The sequence below is a fragment of the Lepus europaeus genome, chromosome 16, assembly GCF_033115175.1.
Source record: "Lepus europaeus isolate LE1 chromosome 16, mLepTim1.pri, whole genome shotgun sequence".
In the NCBI taxonomy this organism is placed as follows: domain Eukaryota; kingdom Metazoa; phylum Chordata; class Mammalia; order Lagomorpha; family Leporidae; genus Lepus; species Lepus europaeus.
The window spans coordinates 57,845,774-57,859,904 of record NC_084842.1 but is presented as its reverse complement, the minus strand read 5'-3'; the positions used below and the strand labels follow the sequence as shown (position 1 = coordinate 57,859,904).

Sequence of the window (14,131 nt, the reverse complement as noted above, 5' to 3'; positions counted from 1 at the left end):
GGAATTCCAGGCTTCTGGCTTCAGGCTGGCCAGTCTCTGGTGTTGTGGTCATTTGGAGAGTGAACCAGCTGATGGGAATTCTCTTTCTCTGTCTCTCCTTCTGTCTCTGTAACTGTGACTTTCAAATAAAATACACGTGTACCTTTAAAAAACAAAATAAAAACCGGTACAAGGTCTGAATAACCATTTTTCCAAAGAAGATTTCACAAATGGCCAAAAAAGCACATGAAAACTTCATAAGGACATGGTCAATCTCATTAGCTATCAGGGCAATGCGAGTTAGAACCATAATGAAATGCCTCTTCTCACCCAATAGGATTGCAAGCATGAAAAAGACAACAACAAGCATCAGTATTCACACACTGCTGGTGGATTTGTAAAATGGTAGAGCCACTTTGAAAACTGGCATTTCCAATACCCTACACGGAGGATCTCTGTGAGACCTCAGTGGGAAGAAAGGGTCATCAAAGAAGGATGTACTCTTCTCTGAAGGGAGGAGAGAACACTCACTTTGCTTATGGCCATGTCCAAATACTGCTGGAGTCTACGGTCACAAAAGGCTTCCATTGCATTGGCAGCCCATGGCAAGAGCCTCGGGTGATCACTGATGTCATAATAAGAGTGTTAATTGTTAAAGGAACAACAGGAGTCACTGTGCACTTACTCCCCATGTAGGACCTCCATCCCTAATGAGCTGTACTATGAGAATCAACTCAATTTTGTACAAGTCAAACTGTACATTATATGCTGTGTGTGTGCATGGGTGCAAACTGTTGAAGTCTATCCCTAGAATGGAGTTGGTCCTCTGTATATAAAATCAAACTAAAAATGAACCATAATAAAGAAGGAGATGGGAGAAGGAGAGGGAGATGGGATGGGAATTGGGGGTGGGGTGGGTATGGGGGAAAGAACCACTATATTCCTAAAGTTGTATCTATGAAAAAAATGCGCTCATTAAATAAAAATTTTAAAAAATTTAAAAAAATTGGCATTTCCTCAAAAGGCTGAACACACAGCTACCAGAAATTGTGAAGCGAATTTCCAAAAGAAATGAATATCCATGATCTCACAAAAACATAAACACAAATGGTTCACATCAACATCGTAATAACAAACAGTAGGAGAAAAATCCAAATGATGGGTAAATATGTGGCTAAGATGCGATATATTCATATAATGCAGAAGCAATTGGCAATAAAAAGGAATGGAATGAAATACTGATACATGCTACAACACGGATGAGCCTTGAAAATGTTACAGTTAAGTGGAAGACGCCAGTGACAAAAGACCACAGATGGCATGGCCCTGTTCACACAGGATGTCCAGGAGAGGCACATTTTACCAACAGGAAGTAGACAGATAGTCGCTGCAGGCTGGGAGGGGGAGCAGGAAGTGGCTGGTGATGGTACGGGAGGGTTCGGCGGGGATGATACAAACGTGCTAAAAGTCACTGCAGTGCCAGTTGCACAACACTGTGCATCTACAACAGCCCAACGATGTCCACCTAGTGAGCTTTATGGCACATGAATCATGCCTCCATCGAGCTGTTGTTTAGAAGGAACATTTCAACCAGTCTCCAGAGAACGTGAGGTTTATGGCAACCGCCGTTGCTCCCGCCCTCACCTCAGAAGGACAGGCCTCAGAGGCCTCCCATGCACCTCTCCCAGTGCACCCACCATTTCCTGGGCATGAAGCCGAGGTCTGCCAGCCCTGGGTTCACTAATTTCATTCCAGACTAGAAGCCCAGAGGTAAAGCCTCCTTACGCAGAGTCCCATGAGAGAAGGGTGCATCAGGACACTAGTTTGCCATCCCAGTGGATGCCTTAGTACTCCAGCTCTTTGTGGTTCTTACAGTGTGGTGCTTTCCAAGAAAACACTGGGCCCTTTCCCTCAGGGAACACGCCCTGGGTGACCCATCCTCGAGGTGTCTGGGTGCACGTGTGCACACGAAGTACATGGAGAACGGGGCTCAGGGGGCCAGTGCAGTGCCAAAACGAGCGAGGAATAATTAGGCTCTCTTCCCGGCCTCCACAACAAACAACTCTCCCTCGCCCTTCTCTTCCGCTTCCCCTGTGCAATCCCATCATCCCTCACAGCCACTTCGCTTTCTAGTATTTCCAAGCAACCAAGCTAAACAAAGCAAACACACAGCAGAGTGACAGGAAGCAAGCAGGCTTTGGGGGAGTAGACACAAGCTCCAGACCTAACTCTAACCATTTCAGATGTCAGCTTTGTCAAATCACACAAGACCCAGGTTGTGCAGACAGACTCAGAGTTCCCATAATGGGCTGGGTTACCCACCTAAATGAGACCCAGTCCCTGTGACTGGGCAATGCCTGGCCCAGCAGGAGACAGGAAGGTAAACAGGTGCACAGGATGAAGGTCACGCCAGCCGGCACCACTTGATAGTTAAGGAGGAGGAAGAAGGTTTCTCTGGGGCAGATGTTCTGGGACAATATGTCCACAGAATGGCTGGAACATAGCAAGTGCTCAGGGAGTGTGGAGTTCTTTCCCCACAAAGGACCCTAGGTAGTTAGAGGTGAAAAAAAAAATGTTTTATAAGAGAAGTAAGAAGCTAAAAGCTCTGTTTGCTCCTCTGGTTGGAGTGTTATCAAGGGCCAATTCAGCTAACGAAGACTGGCCATCAGTCTCTGTATTTCTTCCTGCCCATAAATGATAACTATGAAGACACCACAATCCATTGATGTTGTAACAAATAAATGTTGATGTCTTGGGGCAAATACTGTGAATTTCAACCAATAAGTCCAACTTTTCCAAAAACAGACATCCACTAAAACGGTCCAAACACCCCTGACTCTTCCCTCAGCTTATACATTTTTATGACCGCCTCCCATGTGATACTGGGTCACAGAGACACAAAACTGAACTCACAACAAACTTCCAAATGACCAGGAAAGATTAACCAAATCCCCAAAGATTGCAATGTAAGGCAGAACACCACGTTGCGTTGATATCCCCACGGTCATTGCTCAAGAGATTCTCTTACTCTTGCAGCAGCGTGATCCCGCTGATAATACGGCTCCTCTTCCCAGTCAGGCCTTTCCTGAACTCTTATCCTAATTTCGAGAACTAGATATCTATCGCTGGGCTCCCCCCTGGTGAAACTGAGATTACATTTCTCAGTAGAGACAAGGCCAAGTACTCAGTGTCCTCAGAGCAAAACCTTACTGAAACAACACATCTACCAGGGATCAACGGGGCTTAAGTGTACAGAGAACTGGGGGTGAAAAAGGTGGTAGTGCAAGCAAGGCAGCGTGGCTCAGCTTTGGGGACAAGAGAATCCTGGTATAAGACGTGCACATTCTCAAACCAGAGGTTGACAAAGCCCCTGCACTGAGCAGCGGGAGGCCAGGTGTACAGCCCTTACCCACTTTCTCCTGCCCACTCACCTCCCCGAGTCTCCTAGTAACAGACCCCCCAGTGCCCCAGAAGGCAGGGACAGGTCAGGCATGGCAGGATGAGGCAGGACAAGGTAGGGTATTTTGGGGGATTCATGAACGCATTTCAAAAAGCTCATGGGAAAAAAAAAAAAGAGAATTAAAAGATAAATTCAAGGCAGACATATGGCTAAGTGAAGCCTCCACCAGACCCATCCCCGTTCTGTTTCAGAGTGCCTGGTTTGAGTCCCAGCTACTCTGCTTCTAATCCAGCTTTCTGTACATGTTGGGAGGCAGCCAATGATGGTTCAAGTGCCTGGGTCCCTGCCATCCACATGGGAGACCAGAATGGAGTTCCTGTCTCCTGGCTGCTCCACTTCCAATCCAGCTCCCTACTAAAGAGACTGGGAAAGCAGCAGCAGCAGCTGGCCCAAGTGCTTAGCCCCCGCACCCACTTAGGAAACCCAGAGGGACCTCCTGGCTCCCGGCTTCAGCCTGGCCCAGCCCCAGCCAAGGCAGCCGTTTGGGGAGTGAATCAGTGGATGGAAGACTGATATTCTCTCTCTCTTTAACTCTGCTTTTCAAATAAATAAGTCTTAAAACAATAAAACTTCTTCTCTCCCCTCATCTGTTCTCCTACCTTTCAAATAATATATACATCTCTTTTTTAAAACAAGAATGCGTTTATTTTGGTGCAAAAGCATTTTGATATCCATGCATTTTTTTCACAATACAGATTTTCCACGAAGTTTTGAAAACCCTTCCCTTGTGGATCCTGTGGAAAAGCCAGCTGTGGGGGTTTCCCCAGGAAAGCACAGAAATGACCACAAGACAGAAGACAGCACAGAGCGCTGCACAGCCCACGTGGGTAAACACGTGTGAACGGATGTACTCTGCCATATTGTGCTGTATTTGTTTGCTAATTGACTCCTTGACCTATTTGGGATTGGGTTTCTGATACCTACACCCAAAAAAAGTCCTCACCAACCAAGAATGCCGCTGGCTCTTGTCCCTGGTATAAGTTATTCCGGGAACGGGATAACTATGAAAGCCACATAGCAGTCTCACGGGGTCCACTCTTTGAACCCATGTTTCCAGCTCTGATGAATGGCTGCCATTTTCCTTTCCCGAAAATCGTACTGGGCGACTCCTTACCCTCAGGGAAGAGGGCGCCGCCTAGCTGTTCCCAAGGCTGTGCTGTGACCGCAGGGTGGCGCTAGTCTGGACCTTTCTTCGAAGAAGAGCGCTAGCATTGGAACAGCAACTGACAACGCACAACACCTGGAGAAGGCCCCTGCGAGGTCATATTGTTCGAAAAGTGCTCACCCTCCCTCTCTTCTCTGTAGTCGAAGCTGATGGAAAATCCTCCCAATCGTGCAGAGAGCTTCTTTGCAAAGATCATAGCTGTCTGCCGCCTTGCGGCAGCCCCCAGAGACCATCAGGACCCCTTGTCTGTGTCTGGCGTCCTGAGCGACGTGCACTGGGGAGGGAGCCTCATCCCTCGTCACCCATGTTGGCAGCGCACTGGCCCCTGCTTCCCGTCCTCGATGTACTTCCATGCACATGTGCACTGGGGTCCCGCCAAGGACCAGGAGGCCAGTGAGCATGCCCGTTTGCCTTCACTCCCTTTTATCTGCTTTCTCCTGTACCCTCTGAGGGAAAGCAAGGCGGAGAGGAGATACAGGAGAGTAAAGAACAAGACCCACTGGGGGATCCATAGGGAAATGGAAAACAGAGAACGTTCGATCAAAGGTGGAACAAGATCCTGGCTTTGGATTGGCCCAGTTCCAGTCACTGCAGCCATTTGGGGAGTGAACCAGCAGATGGAAGACCTCTCTGTCTGTCTCTTCTTCTGTCTATAACTGTGCCTCTCAAATAAATAAAATCTTTTTAAAAAAAAAAAAAACTTGAATGCCTACTCATAACAAGTCAGGTTAGGGGTTAGCTCAGTGTGGTGAATACACAATTGGTTTGGGCTGAGCCGCACCTAAAAAAAAATCCCACTACCTTTCTCTTAGTCCAGAGTTCCTGTAAAATTCATTCTATGCCCGCCTACAAATCAATTCAAAATCAAGCAGGTATTGGAAGAGTTCTTTTCCTTTAGCTCAAAAGCCTACTAACTGTCTTTAGAACCCAATCTCCCCAGCGGTTAATACTGAATTTCCGTGGGAATGCTTTTCATAGTTAAGCACTCCTAAGTTTTTCCAGTTGGGTGAAATTCTTAAGCACAATAATGAACAACAAATTAGTCCAGAAGTTAGTATTCTAGGTATGAACTTTTAAGAAGTCTTATACAGAAGAATAGATACTGAGTAAACTCCATTTGTAGGAAATTCTAAAATAAACAAAAATAAATAAATACGTGGTAGAGAAAAAAGTCACATCAGTGTTAACTCTGGGGGATGAAGGCAAGAGCCAGGATTCACCAAGAAGCATGAGAGAACTCTCTGGTATGAAGTTGATGTTCTCTATCCAGACAGGAGTTTGGGGACCAGCACTGCGGCACAGCAGGTTAAGCCACAGGTGTGTTGCTGGCATCCTATATCGGAGTGCCAGTTCATATCATGGCTACTCTGCTTCTGATCCAGCTCCCTGCTGATGTGCCTAGGAAGGCAGCAGCAGATGACTCAAGTACTTGACCCCATCACCCATGTGGGAGACCTCGATGGAATTCTGGGCTCCTAGCTGGCTGTTACAAGCCATTTGAGGAGTGAGCCAGCGAATGGAAGATCTGTTTCTCTCTCTGTCATTTTGCCTTTCAAATAAATAATTCAATCCTTAAAAAGAAATTCCCATCCCACTAAATAGTTTTGAGAAGACAGTGTATGTGCATACCTATATAAAAATAAATACATAGAAGTGGCTGTACTGCTGTGGTTACTGGCTGCCTGGAAGACACAGGTCTAGATTCATAGGGCAGAGGTTACATCAGTGACTCTCAGAAATGCTGCACCCAGCCTGCCGGGGAGCTAATCTAATCAATGCATCTTCCATTCCAAAGGTGAGGGCAAGGCGCCAGCGCCATTTCATACACTAACACTTATCAACATTTCAAGATTCAAGAGCTGCTCAGATGAGAGTCAAGTAAACATATGTACCAGCTCAAGTGATTTTTCCCCCCCAATCTTTTAGTTTTTCCTCTCCAAATGCAGGATGCCCTCTTGATCCTGGCATTATTAAGCACAGTCACCTTACCACTACATACACAGGCCACCACTCTAGTCCACAGCGGGGCCCCAGCATATATGATGGAACTTCAAAAAGTGTGTGGAAAATCAAGTTAAGTGCTGAGTTTATTTTGGTACAAACAATCTTTACCATGTGTGTTTTCATTACATTTATTTATCAAGAAACTTCTGAAGACATGTGGATTTCAAAAATATTAACACCACAATAAGCTTATCTTTTAATTTCATTTCCCATGAACTTTTTGTTTTTTTGTTTTTCTTTTCTTTCTTTTTTTTTGACAGGCAGAGACACAGACAGACAGAAGTCCTTTTCACTGGATAACTCCCCAAATGCCCACAATGGCTGGAGCAGGGCCAAGGCGGAAGCCAGGAACCAAGAACTCAATCCAGGTCTCTCACGTGGGTGAAACTGACCCAATGACTTGAGCTACCACTGCTGCCTCCCAGGGTCTAAATTGGCAGCAGGCTGGAATCAAGAGCTGGGAATTGGGCATCCCAACCGCTAGGCTACAAATGCCTGCCCCATCCATGAACTTGTGGACGTGGCCTGGTACCCCCTGCTCTGAGGTTGCCATCTACATTGTATTCAACACTCGTACAATCTAGAGCCAAAACTTTGATGATCTGGCCCATGAGCTCATCAGCGTGAATTCACCCAAGGGTCAAGCTTGGGCATTCAGAACTGTTTTGGCTCCAGCCTGAAGCAGGCTTGACCATCTTGCTTCCTGGGTGGCAAGGGTGGGTACGCTACATTGGACCACACTTCCCAGAGCAGCCCTTCCTGCTCTGTCCTTGTCAGTGTTCAGAAAAAGGGAGGATAGGACTCCCTTTGCGGAACAGGGGGAAGCGAGGCATGAAAGAGGAAGCGAACTGCTCTCCGATGGTGTTGAGAAACGCTGAGCCCAGCTGTGACTGCGTTTTTCCCACCTCTCTGGAGGAGGGGGGACAGGCAATGACAGGGCCTGAATCAGAAAGCCCTCAGTGATTCGGAACTCCGTGCCAGTGGAAGCTGCTATGTTGGGACAGAGGATGGTGCTGTGTGGCACCCTCAGAACTGGTGATGAATATCAGATATTCCTATTTTTCCCTTCCTTCCCTCCTTGTCTATGAAACGAGCGTGCCGAAGACTCGCTGTAGGGGACCAAGAGCTGTAAGGGAAGCAAGAAGGCAACAGAAGTGTGAGGAGCGCACAGGCAGGTTCTCCCCACAAGGGGCCCTCAAAGCCGGAAGCGGCTGGCTTGAGAGATTCCCGGGGGCTGAGAGCCAGCATCGGTGGTGCTGGGCATTGGGAAGAGAGTGCCTGCTCTGGAGCAGGCGTGAGGATGGCTCACGAAGGGTGAACTGCAGGTTTGCCTTGAAAGGACAGGCCAGCGGAAGGGGAGCGGTGGGTACAGGCAATGCCAGTCCCAGGCATTCTGAAGACTCTCAGAGGATTCAAGAGTCTAAAAGGTGCTCCTGGTGGCACGCAACTGGAAGGGCAGACGCCTCCCCGGGTCGCTGCCCTCTGCCACCCTCTAAACCTTAACCAGTTTACTGTCACCCAGCTGACGGCTTTTAAATATTTCAATAATTTCTGGAAATAGTTACTATCATATTCTTCCAATTATCTAAGAAACTTAGATTCACTGTGGAAAAGCCACAGGAGGGAGGAGAGGATGGGAAACACATTCGCCCCAAACACCCTCAAGGATGTGGACAAGGGTTTCTTCTTCAAGGTCATAGGAAAGTAAAAGATGATAATAAGGAAATACAGAAAACCAAAATGAAGTTATACACGCTCTCTTCATGGGTGGGAATTTGAGTGTTCTGATTCTTCAGAGATGTTTTATTTTACATTCTTTGTTTTTTTAAAGACTTATTTATTTATTTGAAAGTCAGAGTTACAGAGAGAGGGAGAGACAGAGACAGAGACAGAGACAGAGACAGAGAGAGAGAGAGAGAGAGAGATCTTCCAATTGTTGGTTCCCTCCCCAAATAACCACAACAGCTGGACATGGCCAATCAGAAGCCAGGAGATTTTTCTAGGTTTCCCACGTGGGTGCAGAGGGCCAGGCAGTTGGGCCATCTTCTATTGCTTTCCCAGGCCTATTAGCAGGGAGCTGGATTGGGAGTGGAACAGCCGGGACACGAACCAGAACCCATATGGGATACTGGTGTTGCAGGCAGCAGCTTTACCCACTGCACCATGGTGTCAGCCTCTTTCTTTCTTTAGGACAGAATCCCACTGATGGGGTTACTGGGTCGGCCATTTTGAAGATTCTTGACATACACAGCCACACTGTTTTTTGAATCTGTGTGGCCACAAGGCATGTATGAGTAGGCTGGTTTCCTTCAAAGCTGCTGTGTTAACTTGTGGGTTATTTAGGATGTTCACTTTCCTCCTTATGTTGCAAAGTAATATTTTCCTTTTGTGAGCTAGACTGTTCCTTTCTCCGCCTCCCTCAGATTCTCCGATAAGACCTTATTAACCAAAATTCAATTAATAGAATATTTGAGTATTAATGTTGAAAAATCTCTCCCCACCAAAATTTCTCCCTGTTAATTTAACTGATTCGTTATTCCACTCAAATCCCTTGGTCACATTTTTTACGTGGCTTGAAAACACTGCCACCATGAGGTACCTGCCACAAGCAGACCCCTTACCAAAGTGCCTAGGGACAACCAAGGACAGCCAACTTCTGAAGACAAATTCTGAACACGAAAAAGTTGTGGCCATGCAGAAAATATCGTCCAAATGTTGCCGAACATTGACTTCGTCAAGGGGACATCAAGCTGCTGTTTATAAAACTGAACGTCTTAAAAGCATTCTTGCTTGCTCTCTCTTATCGATGGTGTGCTGAGTTTTTCCAATGAACCCAATTTTAATATATGGTATTTTTGTATGCCAAACTGGTATCTTGTCCTTTGTCTATGTGGTAATGTTGATTTTATGACTACTGTTAAAACACATTTGCTATGATTAAAATTTAAAAAAAATTTTTTTAAAAGTTGATTTCTCTTTGTTCTTTCAGAATAAGAAGATTCCTTAATTTTCCTTATGCGAACATAGACTTTTTATGTTATCTTTAAAAGACACTGATGAGCCAACATCTCTTGATTTAATGTTTCTATAAAATAACAACAGAATATACAAATAAATATAAATTCCTATCATTACAAAAATTTCTTTGTGGGGCCAGCGTTGTGGTGCAGTGGGTGAAAGCGCCACAGGTGATGCCGGCTTCCCCTGTGGGAGCCAGGTTACATCCCGCTGCTCTGCTCCGATCCAGCTCCCTGCTAACACTCGTAGGAAGGCAACGGGAGATTGTCCAAGGGCTTGGGCCTCTGCCACCCACATGGAAGACCAGGATGGAGTTCCTGACCTGGCCCAGACCTGGCTGTTGCAGCCATATGAGAAGTGAAGTGAACCAACAGATGGAAGATTCATTTTCTCTCTCTCTCCCTCTCCCTTTCTCTCAAATAAACCTTTGAGAAATAGCTCATCTGAGCGCGGGCACATGAGATGGCAGTCAGGAGCCGGGACAGAGTCCTGTAAGTCACGGACGGGGCAAGAGCAGGCCACGTGCCGACTGCTGGTCTAGTGCTCTTTCCACAGTCCCCTCTCCCTGACCATTCTTCCCAGTGAAGTCCTTATCATGTAAGTCCTTCTCATATAAATAGGACAAGAGTCACTCACGGTCAAGGGCGCATACGCTTAACACCCTCACTCTGCGAGCTTACTTCTTTTCTCAGCTATGATCAACACACACTGCTCTAATATTCTTCTTAGAAAACAACAAAGAGGAGGCCATTTAGAAACATTGTATGAGCAAAGCAGAAAAGGCCTTTGTTTTGTTCCTACTCAGAGTCCAAGTTTGTATTTGTGATCCACACAGAGTTGGTGCCTCCTTGAACAATGGCTAATTTAAATGTTGAGATTTCACAATCCTCAAGGGGAAAAAAGTCACATGGGACAATATTCAATCTGGTGAATTTACTGTTAAGCAAGAGCCTGATTCTGTTCCTTTGTGCAAACTTCCTTCCATGGAATCCTGTTTGAAAGCAAAGAAAGACCTACTGGACACCCGGGTGGGCCAAATACTTCCATATCCTACACATTACCTTAGTTCATCCTAGCAATAACTACCACCGGTTGATAAATGAGGGTACTTGAAGAAGTTCATGGAAAACAGAATTAAGTTTGTTTGGTACAAAAGAATTTTGAAATTCATGCATACAAGATGTCTTTGATGATATTATGAAAAAATTACTCATAGATTTCAAAATGTTTGCACTAGTACAAAGTTACCTTTTAATTCCATGTTCCATGAACTGCTTGAGGTATCCTCCTATCTGTGGAAGAGTAAAAGCAAAAGCCATCACACTGGGAAGGGCAGACGGCTCGGGGGTTCTCTGGCTTTTTGTCACATTGCACAGGACAAGATCAGGATGAGGTCAACTTTGTGAAAATGATTTCTGTACTCAACTGCGGTCCCGGGCACCTCTCCAGTGGATTCCGTGTCACTGAGACCACCCCCACAGGTGCTCACATTTGTAGCTGTCATGGGTCCTGGAAGCCACTGGATGTTGCTTTGCCTGCTGTCTGAAGACTTGGCTCTGCGGTGGGGGAAGTGACGCAGACGGAGCCGGGAAAGAGAGCGTGACTGCTGCTCTGCTACTTTCCTTCACAAACGTCTTCAGAGTTGAAGGCATCTTGGGATCGCCTGGCCAATCTCCTGCCCTTTCTCCAGCAGCTCCAACAGGGGGTTACTCAGTCAATGGAGGTAGCAAATCTGTGTTGTTGTTGTTTTGGTTTTTTTGTTTTTGTTTTTTTTAGTTTATTTATTTCAAAGGCAGAAAGATAGAGACAAGAGACAAGGAGATAGAAACATTTCCCTTCCACTGGTTCATTCTCCAATGCCTGCAAAAGATGGGACTGGGCCAGGCCCAATCCAGGAGAGGAACTCAGTCTGGGTCCCTCATGTGGGTGGCAGGGACCCAACGACTTGAGTGCTCACTTGACGCTTCCCAGGGCGCACGTTATCAGGCAGCTGGACTTGGGAAAGAGCCAGGACTCTACCTGAGGCGTCAGATATGGGATGCCATGTTCCAAGTGGCATCTTGACCGCCATGCTGCCTGCCTGCCCAAGTGACGGCACACCTACGGGATAGTTCTCTCACTAACCAGATGTGTGACCTCAGCTGCTCTGTTTCAACTTTCTCATATACAAAATGGGCAGACTTAACATTTCATTTCAAAAAAGTAAACATGGGGGCTGGCATTGTGGCTAGTGGGTAAAGCCACTGCCTGCGACTCCAGCATCCCATATGGGCGCCAGTTCAAATCCTGGCTGCTCCACTTGTGATCCAGCTCTCTGCTACGGCCTGGGAGACCTGAATGGGTCCCTGTCACCTGCATCGAAGACTCGAAGGAAGCTCTTGGCTCCTGGCTCCCCCAGTACTGGCTACTGAGGCCATCTGCGGAGTAACCCAACAAATGGAAGATATTTGTCTCTCTCTTTCAAAATAAATAAATAAGTAAATAAATAAAATTTTCAAAATAAAAATTAAAAAGCAACCATGAAAACGATGAGAAAGCTTCAAGTAAGTAAGTATTTAGGTATTACAAGATACTGTTTCTGTGGTTGTTCAAAAGAATCGATTCAAAGCCATCTGCAAGGCTTTCTACAACTGAGAAGAAATAAGCCTCTGTCACAGAGAAGGTGGGCATCCCTTGCTCCTCCCAGGAGTGACTCACAAGGCCTGAGAAAAGGGCAGGACGCTTCATGCATTGCACTGGGCCAATGGGGAGCCGTCCTCCGGCCTCACTGAAATGCCAGCTGTCTACACACACTTCATATTAATGCCAGTTCGGAACAAAACCCGGTCTTTAATTGGCAATTAGAAAACAAACCCGAAGGGTATATATTCCCTTCTGTTATGATTCCAAGTGAAGGACACTCTTCTGGGCAAGTCGGGTAATTTTTCTGCTCTACCCATTGGGCAGGACCGAAAATCAAGGCAGGCAGTAATGAAAGGTAAACTTAGAAACTTAAAGCCTCCATCCCACCCGGACCCTGCTCATTTCCAAGATGTACAGTCACATGAGAGCCTGTGACACCCAGGGGTTGGCATGGAAGGCCTTCTGCGCATTAGAACTGCAAGTGCTTTCTTCAACTCTAAACACATGAGCTTTGACTCCCAGGAAATACCACAGGAAGTCAGGTTTGAAATTTACTCAGCCTTCCTATGGTGATTAAATGTCTTTAGGCATACTTACTAAAACCTAATCCTAAAAAAAAGTAAAACCTCAAAAATGGAGACCAGCACTGTGGTACAGCAAACGTATCCCATATGGGTGCTGGTTCGACTCCCGGGCTGCTTCCACTCCCTGCTACTGTGCCTGGGAAAGCAGCGGAAGACAGCCCGAGAACTTGGGCCCCTACACCCACGTGGGAGACCTGGGAGACCTGAATGGAGTTCCAGGCTCCTAGCTTCAGCTTGGCCCACCCCAGCTGTTGTGGCCACTTAGGGAACAAATCAGCAGATGTAAGCTCGCTCTCTCACGCTCTCTCTCTCACTGCCTTTCAAATAAATAATTTTTAAAATACTTTTTAAAAAGGCTACATGCAGATTTTAGAATACACCATGTACATCAGAAAAATTATTCATAAGCCAAATACAGAGAGAGAGAGAGAGAAAATGACTTATTTTCAAACCATAAACAAAGCTTACATTTAAAAAGAGAGAAAATGGCCTAAGGAAAGTGGTGGAATCAGTGGCCAGCTTTGGGACAGGAAAAGTGCACATCCAAGCTGTTATGTAAAAGCCGCGTCTTAGACAATGGAGGTGGCACAGCGGTGACAAATCTGGCAACATCTCTCCCAGGCTGGGAATGCTCCCCAGTGTAACCGTTTTCATGTTTAGTTCAGCTCAACTGTCAGGCCACAAACGTGTCTCAGGGTCAGTTTCCGTGTGTGCAAAACAGTGGCTGTCGCCTCCTAGGGTGATGGTGTCAGTTAAATCAACAGCTGCTGAGCGCTGAGCAAACACACTCCCAGAAACAGACCTCTCTCCTGCCACCTTTGCAGGTGCTAACGCTTGCATCCCGCCCTTTATGAGGTCACTTCCCTTGAAAGAGCTGGCATACATGGAACGATTTTCAGCTCCACGGTGGTCCTTCCCATTTCTGACAATGCCTTCCATTGTGGTCTGGTCTTACAAAAGGGACACTGGTGACCAAAGAATAAAGGAAATCTCCATGGACCTACGTGGATGAATATCACAGACATGAAAGTGTCAAGTGAGGGAGCTCAGGTACAAAAGAGCAAATGCGGTAGGATTCCATTTCTATGAAGTTCAAGAACAGCCAAAGCTAATCTACGGTGACAGAAGTCAGAATAATGGTTACCTTGGGGGCGGGGGAGGGAGCGGCAGTCAGGAGCCCTCTGGGAAATGGAAAATATCCTGGACCTTGATCTGGGTGGTGGCTACACAGGTGCATACACATGGACAAGTGCATCGAGCTGTATACTTAAGAGGTAGGAGTTTTACTGCCTTTACACT

The 14,131-nt window shown here is 46.4% G+C and overlaps 1 protein-coding gene across 5 annotated transcripts in view; it reads right to left on the bottom strand.

Moving 5' to 3' along the window:
• The window catches only part of RBM47 (RNA binding motif protein 47), a 161,114-nt gene that overhangs the window by 55,772 nt on the left and 91,211 nt on the right, over positions 1-14,131 (bottom strand). The window lies entirely within an intron of this gene.